This window comes from Vicugna pacos, unplaced genomic scaffold (assembly GCF_048564905.1).
Source record: "Vicugna pacos unplaced genomic scaffold, VicPac4 scaffold_19, whole genome shotgun sequence".
NCBI classification, from domain to species: Eukaryota; Metazoa; Chordata; class Mammalia; order Artiodactyla; family Camelidae; genus Vicugna; species Vicugna pacos.
The window spans coordinates 55,390,193-55,413,327 of NW_027328740.1; the positions used below are offsets into that span (position 1 = coordinate 55,390,193).

The 23,135-nt window shown below is 35.6% G+C and overlaps 2 long non-coding RNA genes and 1 pseudogene across 4 annotated transcripts in view; 1 reads left to right on the forward strand and 2 right to left on the reverse strand.

Moving 5' to 3' along the window:
• Window positions 1–11,935, forward strand: part of LOC140693326 (uncharacterized) — a 68,222-nt gene extending 56,287 nt beyond the window's left edge. The window contains exons 5-6 of the long non-coding RNA XR_012069054.1: window positions 11,302–11,382; window positions 11,763–11,935. This is a non-coding gene — a long non-coding RNA (uncharacterized lncRNA). The remainder of the gene's footprint in view (window positions 1–11,301; window positions 11,383–11,762) is intronic.
• Window positions 4,348–23,135, reverse strand: part of LOC116279021 (uncharacterized) — a 36,146-nt gene continuing 17,358 nt past the window's right edge. For 2 of the 3 annotated variants that reach the window (XR_012069051.1, XR_012069053.1), the window contains 3 exons: window positions 17,316–17,391; window positions 4,720–4,801; window positions 4,348–4,634 (listed from right to left, as the gene is read on the reverse strand). This is a non-coding gene — a long non-coding RNA (uncharacterized lncRNA). The remainder of the gene's footprint in view (window positions 4,635–4,719; window positions 4,802–17,315; window positions 17,392–23,135) is intronic. The other variant, XR_012069052.1, reaches the window with a different exon arrangement.
• LOC140693368 (large ribosomal subunit protein uL16-like) lies at window positions 13,600–15,258 on the reverse strand (annotated as a pseudogene).

Genomic DNA, 23,135 nt, shown 5'->3' on the forward strand with positions numbered 1-23,135 from the left:
ATGTGTTGCATGTAAAACTCCATTTTATATGGATCCTTTCCTAGACACTGTTTTGTTTTGTTAATTTCTACCTCTGTTCTGTACCAGTATCACACTGTAGTATGTAAGCTCTATGTAAGTGTTCGTAAAATAAAACAAATGTGTGAAGTTTGTGTGAGTACTGTCTCTCCAATTTTGGCTTCTGTGTAGTATTAGCTTTATTAAAATCATTTAGGTAAATTTGTAGAAAAGGAAAATATATGTAGAAAAATAATGTATTCCTTCAAAATTGGGAGAACCAACTAAAGGCATTTGGACATTACAGATAAAGCTCTATTTATTTTTTCTAAGAACTCCTGATTTGAAAATGTTAACCAGCTCTTAGATGGTACCAGTAGGTCTTACTGGTTCCTTTTCTCGCCGTTGCTTTATATATTTTTCTTGTATCAGATTTTTTAAAAGAAAATTTTAAAAATGAAAAATATACAATTACATTAAATTTCTGGAATTTAGTCTATGAGATTTGTCCTTTTTCTCATGTTAGACAGATAATATTTAAGAAAGTTTTCTCCCCCAACCAAAAAAAAAAAAAAAATATATATATATATATATATATGCCTCTAGAGGGCAGCATTCCTCATACAACAGATATGAGAAATCAAAAAAGAATTCCACTGTCCAAGAAGTTAAAGAAACAAAAGATAAACAAGCTTTTACAAGTTTCTTTCTTGTAAGATGTCTCAGAAACTTTAACATATTATTGTGCCTTATGAATCATCAATAGGCCACTATTATGGTACACAGTGTTTCTTCAAACTTAATCACAGAGACCTTTCTTCAAGGACCATCTCTAGTGACTACTCCTACAGAATACATTTGGAAACAGTCTAGTAGACAAATTCTCTAGTTGAAAAGTTTCAATTCCTTTTTTTATTCATAGACTTGCTCCTCTGATTTTTAAAACAGGTCTTTAGACATCCCCCTCTATTCACAGATCATGACTGAGAATGGAATAAGAATTTACCTTCATTTATTTTGGGGAAATCAGAAACATGGAGAACTTACTGCTTGGCTTGCTCAAAGGACAACAGTGAAAGAAAGAAAAGAAGACAAAAGAAAAAGCAGGAAAGAAAGAGAGAGAGAGAGGGAAAGGCTGGTTCTATAACTAGTTGAGAGACCCCAGATTTAAAAACCACAGAGCAGTTGAGGTGTGCATAATAAAACATTTCCATATTTACCCAAACTCAGAATATTAAATACTTGAACTCCATTAACATCCTTCCACAGTCCATATCAGCTGAAATTAAATTTCCTAATTTAAAGATCTGTTGTAAGCCTGATGAGATCTCTATAGATCTCTATAGATGAGATGCTCTTTAATTTTAACTTGTGAGAGAGCGCTTAAACAAAATACTCCCCTCTTTTGTTGTCATTTGGTCTTTCACTGAAATGATGAAAGCTGTTTTAGAATATAGACATGCCCCCACTCCCCAAGTACTCCTGCAGAATACTCGGAGAATATTGGGGGATGAGCCATGACTTCAAATGTAATACATGTGTCCAAATGTTTGATTCCTAAATAGCCTTTATCCATAAGAAATGTTTGAAATGTTCTTTTTTCTTTTTAATTTTGCATGACTATGAGGCATGCCACAAAGACAATGCAAGTACAGGCATACCTTGGAAACACTGCAGGCTCAATTCCAGACTACCGCAATGAAACCAATGTCACAACAAAGCAAGTCACAGGAGTTTTGTGGTTTCCTAGTGCATATAAAGGTATAGTTACAATATACTCTAGCCTGTTAAGTGCACAATAGCATTATGTCTAAAAACTATACATACCTTTATCAAAAAATACTTTATTGTTAAAAAATGCTAATCATCCACTGAGCTGACAGTGAGCTGTAATCTTTCTGGTGGTGGAGGGTCTTGCCTCCATATTGGTGGCTGCTGACAGACCAGGGCGGTGGTTGCTGGAAGCTGGGGTGGCGGTGGTAATTTCTAAAAATTAAGCAGTGAAGTTTGCTGCATCAATTGGCTCTTGCTTTTACAAATGATTTCCCTCTAATGTGTAATGCTGTTTGATAGCACTCTTTCCACAGTAAAACTTTTCAAATCTGGACTCAATTCTCTCAAACCCTACTGCCATTTTATCAAGTTTATGTAATATTCTAAATTATTTTGGTCATTTCAGCAATCTTCATAACATCTTCACCAGGAGTAGATTTCATCTCAAGAATCACTTTCTTTGTTCATCCATAAGGAGCAACTCTTCACCCATTCACATTTTATCCTGAGATTGCAGCTAATTCTGTCTCATCTTCTTGCTCCACTTCTGATTCTCATTCTTTTGCTATTTCCACCACATCTGTAGTTCATTCCTCCACTGGAGGTTTAAACTCCTCAAAAAGTCATCCAAGAGGATTGGAATCAATGTCTTTCAAACTCTTGTTAATTTTGATACTTTGACCTCTTCCAACAAGTCACAAATGTTCTTAATGGCATCTAGAATGGGGAACGCTTTCCAGAAGGTTTTCAATTTACTTGGCACAGATTCATCAGAGGAATCTCTACCTATGGCAGCTGTAGCCTTGCAAAATATATCTTAAATAATAAGACTTGAGAGTTGTAGTCACTCTTTCCATGGGCTGAAGAACATGTTTTGTTAGCAGGCCCATAACATTAATCTCCATCAGAGCTCTTGGGTGATTAGTTGCATTGCCAAAGAGCAAAAATATTTTGAAAGTAATCTTTTTTTTTTCCCTGAGGTCTCAACTGTGAGCTTAAAATATTCAATAAGCCATGTTGTCAATAGATGTGCTCTCATCTGGGCTTTGTTGTTCCATTCACAGAGCCCAGGAGAGCAGACAAAACATAATTCTTCAGGGCCTGATGGTTTTCACAATGGTAAATAAGTACTGGTTTCAACTTAAAGTCACCAGCAATGTTAGACCTGAATGAAAGTCCTAGATGGCATCTTCCAATATAAGGCTGTTTCATCAACACTGAAAATCTGTCGTTTAGTGCAGACACCAAAATGAATTCTCTTATTGAGATCTTGAGGCGGACTTGCTGCACTTTCTCCACCAGCCTTGATTGTTTCCCCTTGTACTTCTGTGTTATGGAGATTGTGTCTTTCCTTAAACCTCATCAACCAAACTCTGCTAGCTTCAGACTTCTCTTCTGCAGCTTTCTTACCTCTCTCTGCTGTCAGGGAATTAAAGAGAATTAGGGCCTTGCTCTAGATTAGGTTTTGGAGTAAGGGAATGCTGTGGCTGATTAGATTTTTTTATCTAGAACAATAAAGATTTCTCCGTATCAGCAATTAGACTGTTTCAGTTTCTTATTATTTGTGTATTCACTGGAGTAGCACTGTTAATTTCCTTCAAGAACTTTCCTTTGCTCACAATTTGGCTCATTTGTACAAGAGGCCTAGTTTTCAGCCTATCTCAGCTTTAGCATGTCTTCCTCACTGCACTTAATTGTCTCTAGTTTTTGATTTAAAGTGAGAGACATGCAACTCTTACTTTCACTTGAACACTGGGACCACTGTAGGGTTATTAATTACCCTGATTACAATATTGTTCTGTATTAAGGAATAGGCAGGCCTGAAGAGAGGGAGAGAGGGGGGAATGACCAGTTGGTGGAGCAGTGAGAACACACAGCATTTACCAATTGTTTGCCATCTTAAATGGGTGTGGTTTTTGGCACCCTGAAACAATTGCAATAGTAACATCAAAGATTACTGATCACAGCTTACCACAACAAGTATAATAATAATGAAAATTTTTGAAATATTGCAAGAATTACTAAAATGTCACACAGAGACATGAAGTGAGCAAAAGTTGTTGGAAAAGTGGCACCAACAGACTTACTTAACATAGTTGCCACCAGCCTTTAATTTGTTTAAAAAAATGCAATATCTGCAAAGCACAATAAAGAAAAGTGCAAAACTAAAACAAGGTGTCCCTGTAGCTTTAAGCAGCTCATTCCAGGTTTCTTGAGTCATACATAAGCCCTCTTTGTACTGCTCCTGTGACATTAATATTATCAAAAAAAGAAAAAAATGCTAAAAAGGCTATAATCTTTGATCTCAAGTCATCAAAATATTTTAACCAAATATATAACCAACTCTCAAAGTTTAATTTCCAATACATTAACTATTGGCTGCATGTGACTAGTGAACACTTGAAATGAGACTACCATTACTGAGGAATTGAATTTTTATTTAATTATAATTAATTTTATCTAAATTTAAAAGCTGAGGCAATGTAAAATATCTATCTACAAAAGAAACATTTATTGTTTTTATCTAGTCAGCATCAACTAACTAATCAACTAAAATGAATTTTCTCTACACATCAATGTAATAATAGAGTAAATCATTTATTGAATTTTTTGCAAAGTACACAAGTTACAGTGATCCCTATGTAAATCATAACTGATAACCAGAGATACTATTTTAATTTTAATTATTGAAATTTTTAATTTTAACATATTTTGAATTAAGTTGTTTTCTTTAACTTTTTGGTCTGGGCAAAAGGGGATAGGGTATAACAAAATTTCTAAATTAAAACATAGGCATTCTACCCAAGCAGAATCAAGTGGAGATGCAGTGAAGATTGCGCTGCCACCGGCACAGTGTTGTGAGACTAGAAGAAAACAATGCACCAACATTAACATGAATAATAATCATAATTAGCTTTGGTAGAGCAAAATTTAAAAACTATGACTTACATAAAAATATTTTAAACAGCATGTAGACAATATTAGGAGACATTTTTCAGGAAATACATAGTACATTTTCATAAGAAGTTTCCTAAGTCAAAATAGAAGCAACAAAATTATTCATCTGAGATCAAAATTAAATGTCCAACAAACATTTTTAAAAGATTTTTAAAGGATCTGAGCTTATTACTCTCGTGAGCTATAGAATGGCATGGATTCTTGCAAAAAGAAAGGGAGGGAGGGAGAGAGAGATGAAAGAAAGAAAGGAAGGATGGAAGGAAGGAAGGAAATAGGGAAGAAACCATATTTAAGTAGAGAGATGGTAAATAAATTATTTCAATTATAGATATTTTATTATAAAATTATGAGGAATACTAAAACAGATATTATAGAAAAAGTAGAAGACCTTCAATTAAGCCACCAATTTACTGTCCATCATATGGAAGACCTGTCTAACAGTATCAAAAATCAGTAGATTCAAAATATGAGAAATTACTTTTCTTTTAGCTTTAGATAAATCATGTGATACAAGAGACACTACCAAAGTACAAATTTAGACACATTTTGTTTGAAAGAACTTCCAAACTTAAGAAGAAATGTCAAATATGTACCTTAAAAAAATTAAAATTGTAGCATGGATTATTTTTCACCTTTAAAACGGCCAAAGAATTTCAGCTATATATTAAAATAATAGTCTCCATCTCAATAGACAGCTCCAGCCATGTTAGGTTAAAAACCTACACTTATTGGACTTTTAAAAGAAGAAACTGATATTCCTCTTATTGCTCTGCTCCACTGTATGATATACATAGAGTAGATTTGAGAGGGGATGAGTATAGCTCAATGATAGAGTGTGTGCCTGGCATGCACAAGGTCCTGGGTTCAATCCCCAGTGCCATCATCAAAACAAACATACAAACAAACCTAATTATCTCCCCCTCAAAAAAAAAGAATGAAAAATATTTGTGCTCAGCATTCTAAAGCTATGAAAAGTAGCATGTATTAAGTTGTTAAAACTGATGTGTGTACCTGAAAATAATCAGAATCCTAGCCAGCTTACAAAACTATTGAAAAAATGGAAAACAATACATTTAAGAATCTTGTGTTCCTTGCTCAATGGTTGAGTAGAGGAAGAATTTCACAAAGATTTACTGTATTATTAACGCTGATCAAGAAAGTATTTTTCTCAATATTCAATAATCAAAGACAAAAATGGCAGTGCTCATGTTTTATCACTGGTATCTCAGTACAGGTAGACAAGCATGGCCTGAAGTACCAAAGAAAGAGAAATTGTACCTATGACCTAGTTACACAGGTACAGACATTTATGTTGAGATTGAAAGCTTTCATAATTGTGGGAGCCCATGATTGGGGTAACAAATTGTAACAGATCCCAGTCGCTTATGTCCTTAAAGAAGACGTGCTTAGTAACTGCCTTGAGGTTTTAGCAATGACCAAGGTCCCTGGCTATAAACGTTGGGCGTGCCTGCTGTTAGTCTTCTATCCCCAAAACAGCCTTGGGCTGGAATGATAAAAAGCTGCAGACTCAGAGGTGAGGAGGCTGGGTAGCCAAAGACAGGAAAGATCCCCTGAGGGGGGCAACTTAAGACAGGCACAGCCACCTGAGTCCAAGTTGTTAGGCAGCTGATTCTCAGATGTTCCACCCTGATAAGCTGAAAGGCTCAAGACCCACGAACATGATTCACCAAAAATGGTCTTCTGACCTTGAGCCCAACACCAACAATAAACAAAGCCTTTGTACTCATTGTGATCCCACTCTATCCTTCACTAAATTCCTGCATTCCTCCTTTGACTGTACTCAATAAATGTGGGAGATTTGAGAGGCTCAAGGCTCCCAACTCTCTCTCGCTCTCTTGACTTTTCCACAGAGTCTTGAGTAATTTATTCCGTTTTGGTGGGACGTCTGCTGGCCAGAACCCACAACTGGTGGCGAACCTACAATAATATGATTTGATAATAAAGATTTTACACTTTTCCCTAACATGAATCAATATGCAGAATATTTTATTTACAATGCAGAGTGTTGTAAAAATTGGCTGCAAAAATAATCAGAAATAGTTGAACACTTAGTTGTTTTTATCGAGTTTAAAGTTGTTGTTCAACTTAGGCAATATTCTTAGGAAATGATGTTAATAACACTGTTGACACAAGAATTAGTGAATTTGCTTAATTTAAGAAGCACAGATTTGAAACTGTTAAATTTTTGCTTCAAATTCTAAAAAAGCATGAACAAGTTTTATCATAATAAATAAAAATACTCAAAAGAAAAATTTTTGGCACTTAATTCAGATATTGAAAAGTATAAGTTTCTTTGGAACAACTTAGTCATGTGAATCTACATTTTCAACCATAAATTGAAGTCTCAACTGAGATCAAGCATTTTTGATGAAAATTTGGTGATCCAATCAAGATGTAAAACATCTACTAGGTTTCAAGGAATTGGTTTAAAAAAGTAAAGCAGATAAAGAAGTTTATACTGTATAGCACAGGGAAATATACTCAATAACTTATAGTAGCTCATGGTAAAAAAAGAATAAGAAAATGAATATATATATATATATTCATGTATGACTGAAGAATTGTGCCATACACCAGAGATTGACATAAGATTGTAAACTGACTATACCTCAATTTAAAAAAAGGATTACAAAAATTATTTAATAAATATAAAGTGAACACATAGTTCCAAAAACTTGAAAAAGTATTAAAACAATGTAAAATATCTCAATCCTGTTATATTGTTTAAATGTTAGAATGATAATATCCTGGATATGTCAGATTAAATGAAATACATTAAAACTATATCTAGCCCTTTTTAACTCTTTTAAATAAGGCTACTAGAAATGTTTAAATAACATATGTGGCCCAAATTATATTTCTATCACACAGTACTATTCTAGGCAAGAGTAACTAAAGATAAACATAATTAAGTTCTTGCAAGAGGAGCACATGCTTTAGAACATTGCTATCAACTACTAAAAATTTACCCTGGAAGTTCACATTACAATAGCCCATCTCACTATCTGCACAACACACAGTGAAAAAGTCTCAGCACCAGAATGTAAATTTGCCCCAGAAAGATTCCGTATTTGCAGATGGATGGGTAAAACCATACAGAAGGAGGCAAACTTCAGTAGTATAATGGCTTAAAGTGTCTTTCATAAAAAACTAAAACATGAAAGACCCATACTCTAAGAAACTAGTTGCAGAATATAACAGAAATTAATTATAAAAACATAACAAGAGTAATAAAATTAGGTGCTAAAGTAAAGATACAAACTATACAACAGCAAAAAAAAACTATAATATCTAAATTTTACAACTTTGCTGCAACAGGGATAAGCATCTCATATACTATACTAACGACATCATAAGGGTGGACTCACATGAAAAAATAGAATGGCAAAGCAAAAGTAAAGAAATTTTTAAGTAAATGAATGCAGTTGCAAGTTGTTAGAGAACAGAAACAAGACTTGTGCATTTTCATGCTTCCCTCAGAAGCCCAGGAGTGTACATATCACATAATACTAAAGTTACTTCTTTATAATTTATTAAGTGCAATATTTTAAATGTTTAAAGTTATTCATAATTTTAGTCTTATCAAGAACAGAAAGTTAAAATAGCACTTAAAGTGCCTAAAGAAGTTTTTTAAAAGTATATAAAACAGCATGAGAAATGTATATTCAAAACAACATAGTACATAAGAATAGACATATACACCAATGGAACAGAACTGAAAGTCCAGACATTAAGCCATAAATCTATTTCCAATTGATTTTGATTAGGGTGCCAAGTTCATTCAATGGAGAAAGAAAGGTCTCCTCAACCAATTGTGCTGGAGCAACTGGATTTCCACACATAAAAGAATGAAGTTGACCCCTGCCTCACACCATATACAAAAGCTAACTCAACATGGATCAACCATCTACATATAAAATCTAAAATCACAAAACTGTTATGCAAAAACACAGTGGTAAATATTCATGATCGTGGATTGCCATGATCATGGCAGTAGGCTCTTATATATGACACCAAAGTACAAGCAACAAAAGAAAAAATAGATAAATTGGACTTCATCAAATGTAAAACTTTAAAATAAATAAATAAGTAAAACTTTTGTACATCAAGATATTATCAATAAAGTAAAAAGATAACCTACCTAATGGATGAAAATATTTGTAAGCCATATATCTCATAAAGATATATAAGATATATAACTTTTTATATCTAAAATATATAAAGAATTTCCATAACACAACAACAAAAAGACAAACAAGTTAATTTTAAAATGGGCAAAGGTCTGGAATAGACATTTCTTCAAAGGAGATATATAAATGACCAGGAAGCACATGAAAAAAAATGCTTAACATCATCAGCCATTAGAGAAATGCAAATGAAAAACACTGAGACACTACTTTGCGCCTACTGGGATAGCCATAATTATTTTAAAATTTTAATACTTTTTTGAAAACAAAATATAAGCACTGGCAAGGATATGAAGAAACTGTAGCTTATTGGTGGTAATAAAAACAATACATACACTGTGGAAAATAGTTTGGTGTTTTCTAAAAAAGATAAAAACAGAATTACCATATGACCCTCAAATTCCATTCCTAGATATATACACAAGATTTGAAAAAGTCTCTAAAAAATATTTATATATCAACATTCATTGCAAGCCTTATTCACAACAGCTAAAAAGTGAAAATAACCCGTGTTCATTAACAAATGAATGGATAAACAAAATATGATATATACATACAATGGACTATTATTCAACTATGAAAAGGAATGAAGTTCTGACACACATTCTACAACATGGATGGACCTAGAAAACATGTTAAGTGAAATAAACAAGGCAAAAGGGACAAATATTGTATGAGTCTCCACTTGTGTGAAATATCTAAAATGAACAAATTCATAGAGACAGAAAGTAAATTTGAGGCTACCAGATTCAAAGGGAGGAGAGAACAGAGAGTTAATCTTCAAAATAATTCACTACCACTACAAGCTAGGTTAAACAGATAATATAAAACAGCAAACAGATAAACTGGCACTCTGTACCTCCACCAGTAATTAGAAACAATTTACAGGAAATGGACACAGCAATGTTTCTCCTGCATCAGGATCACCTGAGGGTTTGTTAACCCACACTACCTCCTCTGGGTGTTACCCGAGAAGGCTACACTTCTAACTAGTTCCACAGGAGGCTGGCACTACTAGAGGTAGGGGAACACACTTTGAGAACCACTAGTAAAGATAATTTACAGATAAATACAAGATAAATTAATGAAGAGTATGAATGAAATCTGTGGTGCCAAAACAACTCAGCCTAAGAACATGGGGTTCTAATGCCTCCCTTAGTTTTAAGTTCAAGTGTCTAGGAACTAATGGCTTGGAAATAATGCTTAATAATTTGTCTTTTCCACCATTCTACAGACTGCAAATTAGAAGTTACAGTTTGTGACAGGGATCTAATTTATACTGTATATTAAGAGCAAATTTGTGTTTTAGATGATAAATAAGGAGAAAAGGCTGAAATCTTTTGTAGATATTGTAAAGACTAATCAAAATTGTACTCTGGATAGATGGCCAACCCACCTTCTTGGAAGTGAACCAAGAAAGTACTTAAAGCAAAGTCAAGATTTTTCTTAAGAAAAAATAAAAGAGACCACTATACTAAAAATATGGAGAATATAAATATTTCTATACTATAAGCACTGGAAGAAAGCTCTTGGAAAAGTTTTCAAAACTGTTATCAAATACTCAATGAAGCCAAAGAAAATCTTCAACCATGTTTCCATGAAATAACATATTTGGCACAGTGGAACCTGTGCAGAAATCCTCCCACTTTAATTATTGGAAGATGAATCTGCTGGGGACAGAATATATTACAAAGGGAACTACTGGATATAAACTAACTTCTGTACAGCAGCGTTAAGTGCCCGCATCCTCCAAAGTGGCTGTATATTGGAAAGATTTTTAAAAGATGGTGAGATACAAGTATAAGGGAAAGAGCATGGAAGAATTCCAATCTTCAATAAAGAGAGCTAATCTTCCTTGGTGAAATGGCTAATTCCAGGGCTAGAGCAGAGAATGCACAACATGAGCCTGGGACATCTTCTGCTACTAGAAAGCCAGTCAATCCTCAAAAAGTGATGGGCCAGAAGCCTTCTTGAAAGAGTTCCCTAGGGCCAAACTATAATTATAGCACAAAAATAATGATGGTAATGGATTGAATCCATAGAATAAGAATCTGTAAGTACATTTGATATAAGTAAAATAAAAATCCTCAAGGCTATTCTGATATAGATTTAAAAATTGAACACATACCTAAGAAAGGAAAGTTTTTCTTTTTTTTTTTTTGATTGAATGCAGATTTATTCAGAGAGATACATTGAAAGGCAAGAGAAAGGCCATGAGGTGTGGGGGTTGGGTGCTCAGATTAAAAGTAGGTACACACTCCATAGATAGTATACGGGCTGTCTCCAAAGAGGGAGAGAGGGGTGGCTGTGAAGGCACTGTGTTGCTGGTTTTTATGGGCTTGGTGGTGAAAGCTTTTCTTTATAGGAGATCCAACCAATAAATGCAGAAGGAATGATGGAAACAGAAAGTCACCATTTGGCAAACACCACAGTAATATCATTTCAGGTAAGAATCATCAATGAAAATAAAAATTAGAGAGTATGATGAAAAATAAGATAATTACCTGGTCACAAAGTGTTTTCCTACAGAACACTTTTTAATTACAAAGGAAAAGCACAACTACAGCAGACAAGCCCGATTGTATCACCTAAACCAAGTGAACAAATTAGCATCACTTGTAATTGTACAAATCAGTAGCACGTGCCTCCTAGTAAGCTTAATAACGTCACTTGCATAGTTCTCTTAACCAAAAATGTTTAACATTCATTGACTCATGGGGAAACCACACAAATCCAAATTGTGGGGTATTCTACAAAATTACTGACCAGTACTCTTCAAAGTATAACAGTCATGAGAGACAAAGAAAGATTTTGGAATTGTTTCAGATTAAAGAAAACTAAGAGGGGACATGACAACTAAAATGCAACTGCATCAGTTCCTAGACAGAGGGAGGACACTACTGAGACAATCGGTGAAAACTGAATACAGACTGGAGACGAGGTAACAGTACAATGTCAGTGTTAAGTTTCCTGATTTTGATAACTACACTGTCACTGTGTAAGCTGTTAATATTTGGGGAACCTCGATGAAGACGACATGGGAAATCTTTGTAATATTTTGGTAGTTTTTTCCTGAGTTTGAACCAAAAAAAGTAAAACCACCAAAAAAAAAGCTAATAGATCAGAATAAAGTCTTTCTTTCATATCATATCAAGTTATTTCTGTACCTGTGAAGAAACTATTACTGTTGACCCAGACTTTCATTGGGATAATAAAAAAAAAATGACATATGCTAGGGCAGATATTCAAGTTAAGTAACTTAAACTACCTTTGCTTCTTGCTAAAGGAATGAGAAGATAAAGAGAAGCCAAGAAAATCAGAAATAATCTTATATAATTTCTGCTATTTTTATAATAGTTTTAAACTGGCTGCAGTATTACCTCCTTAATGACAGTTGAAGATGCTTTGTGAGTCAGTAACTATACACAATTGTAGCACAATGGTATCACAGTGGAGTAGGGGACCAGAAAAGCATGGGACTCCCTCACCAATGGGTTGTCTTGTCCAAAACAAATACTAATGGCACCCTGACTGGCACACACCCCTAGAGGAAGGTGGAGAAGTTGATCGTGGGCAACAGTTAGGAGCGCATTTGTTACCACTGTCCCAGGTCAGTCTGAGAGGCCCAGATCTGCAGTAACTCCTGATCAGGAAGGGCCAAGGGTTTGCCATCAGTCACACACCCCTGCAGACAATCAGTTGTGACTTTAAACTGAGCTCTCCTGGGCTCCTTGAAGTACAAAGAGGAAAATGTAAAGCAGAAGACTTAACTACAGCAGGTAAGACACTTTCAGCACTCATAAGTGTGTAGCATGTACATCAAGATACTCACTGCAGCATTTTTTATACTGTAAAGCACTGGGAACAAGTTAAACATCCAGTAGGTAAGCTATAACATACCTCCACTGTGCCAGGAGAGCTGGGGTAGGTTTAACAGCTCTCTTGTTAGTAAACACTAAGTCACAGGCTGCAGCTGTGCTGAATTTCCATCAGAACAAAGAATTTTCATCTCTAAAAGACTCGCCTTTCAGATAAGGTTGTATGAGCACATCTTTAGCGCTCAGTTCCTGGAGGTACAGCTCCTGAGTCACGGGGTATCTACACCTTATTTCAACAGATAATCCAAAAAAGGCTGCATAAATGTACAACTCCCAGCAATGGGGAGAGAGGAGTGAAAAAGCACAGAGTAGGACAGGTCCATCCTGTCACAGGTCATGCCCAATAAGGGTCGAGAGCAGAACTACAGCTTTTGTAACTAAAGCACATGAGGAAAGCTGTGAGCCTGCCCCAAGATGGTGTTAAGGAGCAATTACAGAAAATACAAAACTGTGGGGGCACAAACTTGGGTTAACAAACTTTGATATTGTAATGATTGTTTAACCAAATCATATTCTCATCTTTGTGTAAACATATAAGAAATGTATAATCAAAACCCCTGCTTTCTATATTTGTCATTATACTGCTCCTTCAAAGCAAAATGTCCAAAAGCATGAAAGACTGAACTCTCAGTACCACTCACCGCCTTAACTGTGGGACTTCGCTCAGCTGCCTTGAAGCTGCTGTGCTAGCAGAGACCTGCTACGAACTGTCTCCTCGCCATGAAAAGCAGAGACATAGACATGCTTTGCTCACTTTGCTTAGTTCAAGATCATAGACTCAGGGCTGCTTCTGCTTATGGAAAGCCATAGCTCATCCCTTGCCCTAACCGGCAGGACGTGCTTGGCTTACCAGGCGCAGGTGGATAGTGTAGGTCACTCCTGCTCACAGAAAACTGACCTAGCCCTCAGCTGGGGACAGCTGGGCTGCTTCACGTGCTTAGATGATTTCTGATCATAGTATGGAGACTCTGTGGTGGCCTGGTGTTTCATTATCAATTATTCAGAAAACTGTAACCTTGCCCATGATTTTTTGAGGCGTAAAATAACCATTTGTATTATCAATATCGTAACCTTCTAAGTATAAATTAAGATTATAATGTTTTTGTTTTTCATGATCTGAAACTGCTGACCCGCATCCCTCCACATACCACATACCCCTTACTCATTCCTATGATGTATTTCTCTTTGATTTTTTTTGAATATTCGCAATAAATATAAGAGCTTTGGAGCAGCTTGGGAGTCAGTCTCTGGCTCTCTCTCACTGTCTTGAACTGATAAAGTCTGAGAAAATTCATTCTTCCATGGTGGAACTTTTGCTGGACAAAAACCATGACAAACAGAACTCACACAAAAATATAGTGATCAAGAAAAAAATGAAATTTTCATGGCTGTACTCACTCAGTTCAGTCTATTTAGTAAGAAGGCTAACCTCACAAAGTCCTTTTATATTATCTTTTGTTTAATTTGTAAATTATTTTTTATTTAAAGACTGAAGCAATGAACAGGTATTGTTGTCCTTGTTGTTTTGTCAAATGATTAGAAATTTGTTGCAACATAAGTCACCAAATCACGGGGGAGGGTACAGCTCAAGTAGTAGAGTGCAACCCCCAGTACCGCCTCTAAAAATGAAGAAACCTAGTTACCTTTCCCACCAAAATAAAAAATACTTATGTAAACCAATATTAAATAAATAAATTTTTAAAAAATCATCAGCTCATCCATCTTCTCCCTCACCAATCTGAAATGCTGCCTGCGATAAATACCTATGTATATTGGGGTCTCTTTTTCTGTACTTCACTCAATTCATCCTAAAGTAGTGTTGTTGTTTTGACAGGAAAGTAGGATTTATTGGTGGTTGTGTGGAAGGAGGGGACAGCACCAAGGCTCTCATGAGTGCAGGGCCTGCCATTTGTCCAGGGGGCCACAATTTGGGATGTAGTTGACCCCACAGCCATCCGGGATGAGCCAACTTTCTGCCACCATGTTTTCAAATTCATTTGTGTTAAACTTGGTAAATCCCTAATTCTTTGAGGTGTGGATCTTCTGGTGACCAGGGAACTTCAACTTGGCCCTGTGCACGGCCTCAATCACATGCTTCTTGTTCTGCAGCTTGGTGCGAATGGACGTGATGACTTGGCCAATGTGGATCCTGGCCAACGTGCCCTGGGGCTTTCCAAAGGCACACCGCATACCTGTCTGGAGCCTTCAGAGGAAAGCTGCTCATATTTATCTGACACCATTTGGCCACAGAGTGGAAACTGATCCACTTTTGCCTTCTTCCGCCCCAGGTCAAAGATGCGGGTCTTAGTATCAGGGATACCTCGGCAGAAGCATGGCTTTGGGTGTGGATTGTTCTTACAGTACTGGTAACACCAGGCGGGGTGGCGGCCTATGGTGACACCAGGATATTCAGTAGCACGCAGAAGGGAAAGAGCTAAAGTGTTTTATTTACTATCATTTCATGATACTTTTTTTATATCAGAAATAGTCCTTTTGAAGATTGAAAAGCACACCTAGAGGCTTCAGAATGCAAAGCTTCTTAAAGGACTAATCCAGAAAATAAAGTCTGGAATTCTATTATTTCTGTTGAAAAAGAATTTGGCATGACTTCTCTCCCCTTTTTTTCATCAAATGCAACATAGATACAGCAGGGAGGCCATGAAATTGGAACACCTAGATTAGCATCGGGACCCTGCGCTGGTTGCATGATCCTGGGCAATTACTTAAATTTTCTGATCTTCCATTGTTTTCACCTATAAACAAAGTCCAAACATCTGCATATTGTTTCCTTTTTCCCATTTATATTCCCTTGTCTCTTTTTCTAAGTATAGGTAATCACATTTCAAGTGGATACACATTTTAAAGAAATTATCCTGCAAGAAAAAAATGAGAATGTCCTCAATCTACTATTATGAAAATATTTCTAAGATATACTGTGATTTTTTTGTCTACATACTATGCTCTATTTTTCCATATAATGGGAGAAAAATGCCACTATACATTTATATCTGTATGTGTATATGCAGAAAATACTCGGGAAATAATTTTTAAGTTTATGTAAAAATATTTCCTTTTTAACAATTTCAGACATGTCAAAAGGAGAAAAAGATTGACTCTATCTGGATTTTTAAAAAAACAGAAAAACTGAGGCCCCAGAAAAAAAATAACCGTGCTAACCAGAAAATTAATGATTTGAATGAGTTCCACCTATCAAAGGCTGACTCAAATAAGGTGCTTTTTCACATTGTATGATATGAAATATCTCTGTTTGACATTATGGTCAAATCCAGAAAAGTTTGTTTTTCTATAATGTTTCACTTTACTCTGTTCTAATTCTCCAGACTATCTATCTACCTTCAATCTACTCTTTGGTTTGTAAATAAAGTCTTTATTCTTAAAAAGTTAGATCATTTTTAAGTGAATTAAATTGATAAAATTATATATATTGTTTACATACTCTATATTCATATGTAGCACACATTTTAGAAATAATAAATTATAACACAATGGAAAAGAAGGGTGGAAACGAAAGTAGCAAAGGCTTTTAATGCAAACTAGGCATCTTCTATTTTGTTGTACAAGCAATAGGGAGCCACTGAAAGTTTTGACAAGAATGGGAGATAATATGAAGAAAGTAATGTTTTTGAAGAATGAATGTAATCACAAAAACTAGGAGATTATTCATAATAGCCAAAAATTGGAGAAAACCAAAATGACCATCAACTGAAGAATGAATAAACAAAATGTGGTATCACTATACAATGGAATATTATTCAAACCTAAAAGAATGAAGTACTGATACATGGTACAACGTAGCAGAACATTGAACATTATGCTAAGTGAAAAATGCCAAATATAAAAGGCCACATATCATATGATTCCACTTATATAAAATGTCCAAAATAGGAAAATCCATAGAAATAGGAAGTAGATTTGTGGTTGCCAGGGAACTGGGAAGAGGGGAGATGGGAAGGAACTGTTAATAGGATTGGGGTTTCTTCCTGAAGTGATGAGAATGATAAAGCATTCAATAGTAGTGATGGGTGCAAAACTTCATGGATATACTAAACCCTACTAAAATGTATACTCCAAAATGGTAAATTTTCTGGTATGTGAATTAGATCTCAACAACACAAAAAAGGGGTGTGTGTGTGTGTGTGTGTGTGTGTGTGTAAAATACTACAGGCAAGGAAAATAGAAAGCAACCATATTGGTTTAGCAATGAGTGCGTAAAGGTCATCAGGGCTTCTATTGTTAAGCCCATCTAGGGAGCATCACTCAGATAACCAGACTCCACAGAGGACCACTCACAGGGTCCCCATGGGGAATACAGCCTGGGACTCTGAATGAGTAAGTGTAAGCAAAGGGGCAAAAGGACTGTCAATAACAATAAATATATGAATATGAGGAGAAAGGAAATATGACAAAAGTAAATATCTTTTCTCTTTAATTGAAAATGAAACATTCACAAAGAGGAAGTTCAACAGAATTCAATACTTACCATCTTTGGATTGAGAAATAAAGGCAATCTGTAGTCTCTTACCCAGACTTTGTCAAATTTTCAACAATAAGATTACCTGTATAAGGAGGAAAATGTATAAAAATGTGTTTGTCTTTATTAACAAAATATTTTATATCTCAACCATAGAAACCATTCTGAAATACTCAAGCCCTAACCTACTAGAGAGTCAAGCATAGTTAAAGCCAATTTCTGGTGGAATCTATATACTATTGTCTTAATGGGAAAAATAAAGTTCATAATCTGCATCTTCACTGTCCAATATGCCAGCCAAAAGCTAGTGAGCACTTGACATGTAGCTAAGTCTACACTGAGACATGGTGTAAGTATAAAATATACTCCAGATCTCAGAGTTAGTACTAGAAAAATAATCTAGAATATCTCATTTATAAGTTTCCATAGTTTCATATTGATTACATGTTGAAATAATAATATTGTGATATATTAAATAAAATGTATTAAAATTAATGTCACCTGTTTCTCTTTAGCTTGTGTTTATATGGCTACTATATATCTGGCTTGCATTATACTTCTATTGGACAATGTTGTGTTAAGTGGCAGCAAAAAAGCTTTCTGAGAGCTTCATGAGTCCTCCCTTGGTTACCTTTTTTTGTGCTCCAGGAGTGACTTTTCCCAGAGTGTTTCCTGCACTGGAAACCGCTGCACACAGCAAGCAACATGAAACAAGCAATAACCCTAAGATGTGACTGGGAGGGAAATCTCTTACAGTTCCTAAGATCCACACTGTACTATGAATCTGAACAAGAAAAATGGAGATTCTCTTGGGGGGTAAGACTGCCTTAAGTAACAGGAGAACAGCCTCAGACAGCAATGATGTGAAATTTTTTAGGAGCTTGGAACTCCCAGCTGAAAGCCGCTGCTGTTGCTGGGCCTCACACAGACAGCAAACAGAGCAGTGGGCCAGGAAGCCACGCACGCACACGTGTGGGGCAGGAGAGCCAACTCCGAGAGGTGGTGAACAATGCCCAGGCAAAGAAGAAGTCAGGGGTAGCCCACGGTAGTGTCCAGAAAGCTTCACAGAGAATCATTTTACCCCCACACTGAAGGGATAAGCCCAAGACCTAAAAAGAAAATTATTCCTCTAAGAATGAGGGGGTCTGGAGAAAACCCCAAAATTAACAATACTGTCTCCATAACCATTTTTTCTCACTTAAATACCAGAAAATGCTAACTAATCTACAATAACAACAACAACAACCAAATCTATAATTGCCGGGGGTGAAGGAACTGACTCTTTTGAGGCTGATGGAAATGTCTTCATTGTGGTAGTGGTTCCATGAATACAGTTGTCAAAAGTTATCAAATGAAACCCTACATGGGTGCAGTTTACTGTATTTATTATATCTCAATAAAGCTGATTGAAAATAAGTAGGAAATAAATAAAATCAATCACCATTTTCCCTGTGGCAGTCAGAATATAGCTGTCATTCCCTGGGCATGTGAAAATTTGGTCACTGACAGTTTGTATCATCGTAAGCTTTGCTGAATTGTGTGTACTTTGTGTACACATATGTCACATTTATGACCCAACTTTTAATATCCTTTAAAAGATTACACTATGATTCAGCATTAAAACAAAAATTGATGCTTGCAAAAAAGCACAGAAAGGCAGAAGAGGGGACTAAGTTTGATATTCATGAAGCAAATATTTGTGGTTAGATGAATGACCACAATTCTATTTTTTTGTTTGTTTGTTTGTTTGTTTGTTTTTTTGGACAAGGCAATATCCAAGTGCTAATAATGCACTCTATCATACTTTAAGCCAGCATTTTTCTTCCTTAGTGACAAATAAAATAACAATTTGTCTTATAATTGATTATATAGTGGGCAGAATTCTAAGATGGCCCCCAAGATTTTAACACCCTGGTTTACACACCTTCTCAAAGTTATTCAACCAAATAGTAATCTAAATGCTGCTGTGAAGGGATATTATCAATGTAATTAAAATCCCTAATAAGCTGACTTTAAATTACTGAGATTACTGTAGGCTAACCTGACCTAAAAAATCGGTACTTATGAGAACAGTAACCTTTAATAGCAAACAGCCATGCTGTGAACTGTGCATACAGAAGGCCATGTGGGAACCTAAGCGTGGCCTCCAGGAGCCTCTAGGGGAGTGTCTGTGACTCCCAGCCAGCAAGGAAACAGGAATGCCATTCCTACAAATGCAAGGAAATGAATTCTGTGAACTACCATGTGAGCCTGGGAGAGGACTGTGAGCCTCAGATGAGCTCGCAGCACTGACTGACACTTTGATTTCTGTCTGGTAAGGCTCAGAGGACAGGACCCTACTAACCATGCCCAGACTCCTGATGGACAGTGACTGTGAGGTGAGCTGCTAAAGCAGCAATGGAAAACTAACACAGAAGGCTTCTTAGATTTGAGGAAATATGGTTTATATTATTTCTCTTAAAGGCTGCTGATATGCTCCATCATCAATACAATTTCTCACACTTCATATTATTATGAGTGATGTGATTCAATTTCACAAAGCAGCAGGAGGTAATACTACTCTCAAAATTTTACAGGTAAAAAACTTTAGAACATATAATAATTTGTTTCCTCCAGCAACTGGGCATACGATTTAGCATATTTGCCTCTCTCTGTCTAAACCAATATCATTCCAAAAATAAATAAATAAGTAACCATCTTAGTCCTTATCCATTTCAAAAGGAATGAAAATAAAGTTGAATCTGTGGTGAGAAAAGCTAATTTTGAGATCTAGCAAGGCCATATAATTTCAGGCAATCATCTAGTTTCTAAGAACTTCAGGGAACTCAGCTAATAAAAAAAGGACTAGTGGAAATTTAAATCAAGTCTGGAGGCTAATTAATAGCAGAAAAACATACAGACATATATACAGACATAAATGGATAATGACATGCTCTGCCAAAATTATACAGTGTATAATTAAATGCCATTGCAAATGGCCTGAACTTCAATATCTCTTGTGTGCCAGGCACTGGTCTGTAAGTGATATATGAAGTGTACAGACAAGGACTATCATATAGAATAGTGGTTAGGGATTCCAGCCACAGCCCCAGACCGCCTGGCCACAGCCCCTGGCCCACCACTGACTGAAGGCGAGGTCTTGGGCATGTCTAGCCCCCCTTTGCCAAACCTTCAGCTGTAAGACAGGGACATGGACAATGTTTATCTCTGAGGGCTGCGGTGAGGATTGAATGAGTTAATACATACAAAGCACACAGAAGAATGCTGGGCGCATATTAAGCATTCAAACGCTGACATCAATATTGTTTTCATAATAATGCCATATTAATATTCACTTCTAAGAAAGGCAAACTGTGCATCTATGGAGGATACTACCGGACTGTCCTCCTGGGATGGTTTTTACTTTTATTGTATGAATTTGCCAGGGCACTGTTCAAATTTGTTACTGTGTTTTTTACCTTAGTGAAATGTTTATGGGTTCAAGTACTGTATCTATTTCTGTGTTAAAAATCTAATTGAAACTTATATGGAAACATTAGACACTGACATTCTAGGGCTTTGTTATACAAAATAGTTTTGAGGACCACCAATTCAGCATCCCCCAGCTGCCTGTTAAAAATGAACAATCCCAGAAGACACAGTACATTTGGCCAATATACTTTGTTTCTTTTCCATGGGAGGGATAGTCTCTCAGGCTTTTCTCTTCTTCTTTTAATACTCAGCACTTCCTTTTCTGTGCCTGTAAGGCTCCTGGATGCTATTCAGCCTTTTTATAGCAGGTGCAACACTATTTTTCAAAATATTTTAAAAATCAAACAACATTATCTAGGCCATAGAAGACTTTGACAAAAGTACTTTTATGGAAATCAGATACTAGGAGGCAATATTCAAATCCAAATAAATGTTGCTTTAAAGCTCATGTTGATGCTTTATAGCCCAAAACAGTGCAAGCCAAGAAGCAGGAGTAGGTAACAAATGCAACATGAAAAGCTGATATCTAAGATTGGGTACTGTTAATTAAGGTTACAAGTTCAAAGCCTTAATCTTTATACACAAGTACTTGAACTTCTGAAGTAAGTGGTTTGCATCACCTCATTAGTACAGTACATTGGTTCTCAAATTCTGGGCCCCCAATCATCAGTATCACTTGTAAACACATAAGAATTATACTCCTGGGTCTCTCCCCAGACCTGCTGAATCAAATACCAGGATTGGGGAGCAGCATCTATGGTCCTACAAGCCCCCAGATGATCCTGATGCTTGCTAAATTGTGGGAACTACTGGAATAGTGGTTCAGGCACAGTACATTTCTGCTGAGTTTTTCATCACTAGTTTGAATACAATTCTGCCTGGTCAAGTATGAAAATGTATGAATATTGGAAATAGGACACTGAAATAAGGAAACCCAAAATGTATGCCTGCAAATAAGTGCATCCATGACAAATTATAAAGAATTATGTGATTTAAAGCTGATATAATTCAAAGTTACTGCACATTTACTTGATTGTCTACAATGTATGTTTGAAGAATTATTTATAAATTTTCTATAACCTTAAACTATTTACAAAACTGTAAGTATGCAAGCTTACAAGGTAGAAATAAAACCCGTTTGCCTGGTTGATGGGGGTGGGGGGAAATAAAGATAGGTAATGTGAAAAAACAGTAAGGTGCCTAAGACAGGATCCTTAGGTCTTGACAGAATTCTCTGACTCCCTGTACACCAGCCATAAATTCCTATTTACCACAATTTATTTCATTCAGGCATTTTCTTCTTTTTTTTAATTGAGTTATAGTTAGTCTACAATGTTGTGTCAATTTCCAATGTAGAGCACAATTTTTCAGTTATACATGAACATACATATATTCATTGTCGCATTCTTTTTCACTGTGAGCTATTCAGACACTTTTAATCTTTAATAGACCATCATTCAGCACACTGCTTTTAGTGTCTGCATGTAACTTTTGATAAAATTTTCAAAGGCTTTGAATTATAATTCTGGAAGGAGCAAAGTTCAAATGTATATAACTACAGTTAGAAATACAGTATTTAAAACACAACCAAGAAGAAAGAGAAAATCTTCTATGAGACTTTTTAAAGAACAATATTCAGGGTTAGCTCTTTTTAAGGTAACAAAATAAAATTCAAAACTATTTAAATCTCCTAATGAACAAATAAAATAACAGGGCACAGACTTCAAAACTATGTTCTCATTATATTTATTAAATGTAAAACAACTATAAATAAACTAATTAAGGAATAGTCCCATACAAAGTATGGGGAGGAAGGAAAAATTAATGTTATCCTAATGACAAACACTAACTCAGCAAACAAAAATAGTTTTAAAAAACCACATAAGAAAAACACTCTGCTTGTACCCACTGACTTAACTGTATATCTTAGAGACTAACAAGTGCTGCTTCCCAAATTTTCTGCTACCCCTTCCCAGCATGACAAACCACACGTTTCCAAATCTAAATAATATACTTCTGAGGCTTGTCTCCTAAATAAGAATCTCTTTCAAAAGATTTAACTCTAATGACAAATCACATTTTACAGATAGAATATAATTATTTATAAACATCACTTTGCTCCCTTAGCCTTTAGATTTGACCTAGACAGGCTTCTTCTACTGCTAAAGATGTATCTGGGACGCCTGTCCTGATGGTGATACCAAGGGCAAGACTGAATTTAATTTTAAAAATGCAAATTACAGCAAGTTGGTTAAATTACAGGTTTAAATTACATAATTATTTTGTATAAGAAAATAAAAGTGGAAACTGCTTCTTCAAGAGTCTGTTAATCTTCTAACATCTGTATAGGATGAAATC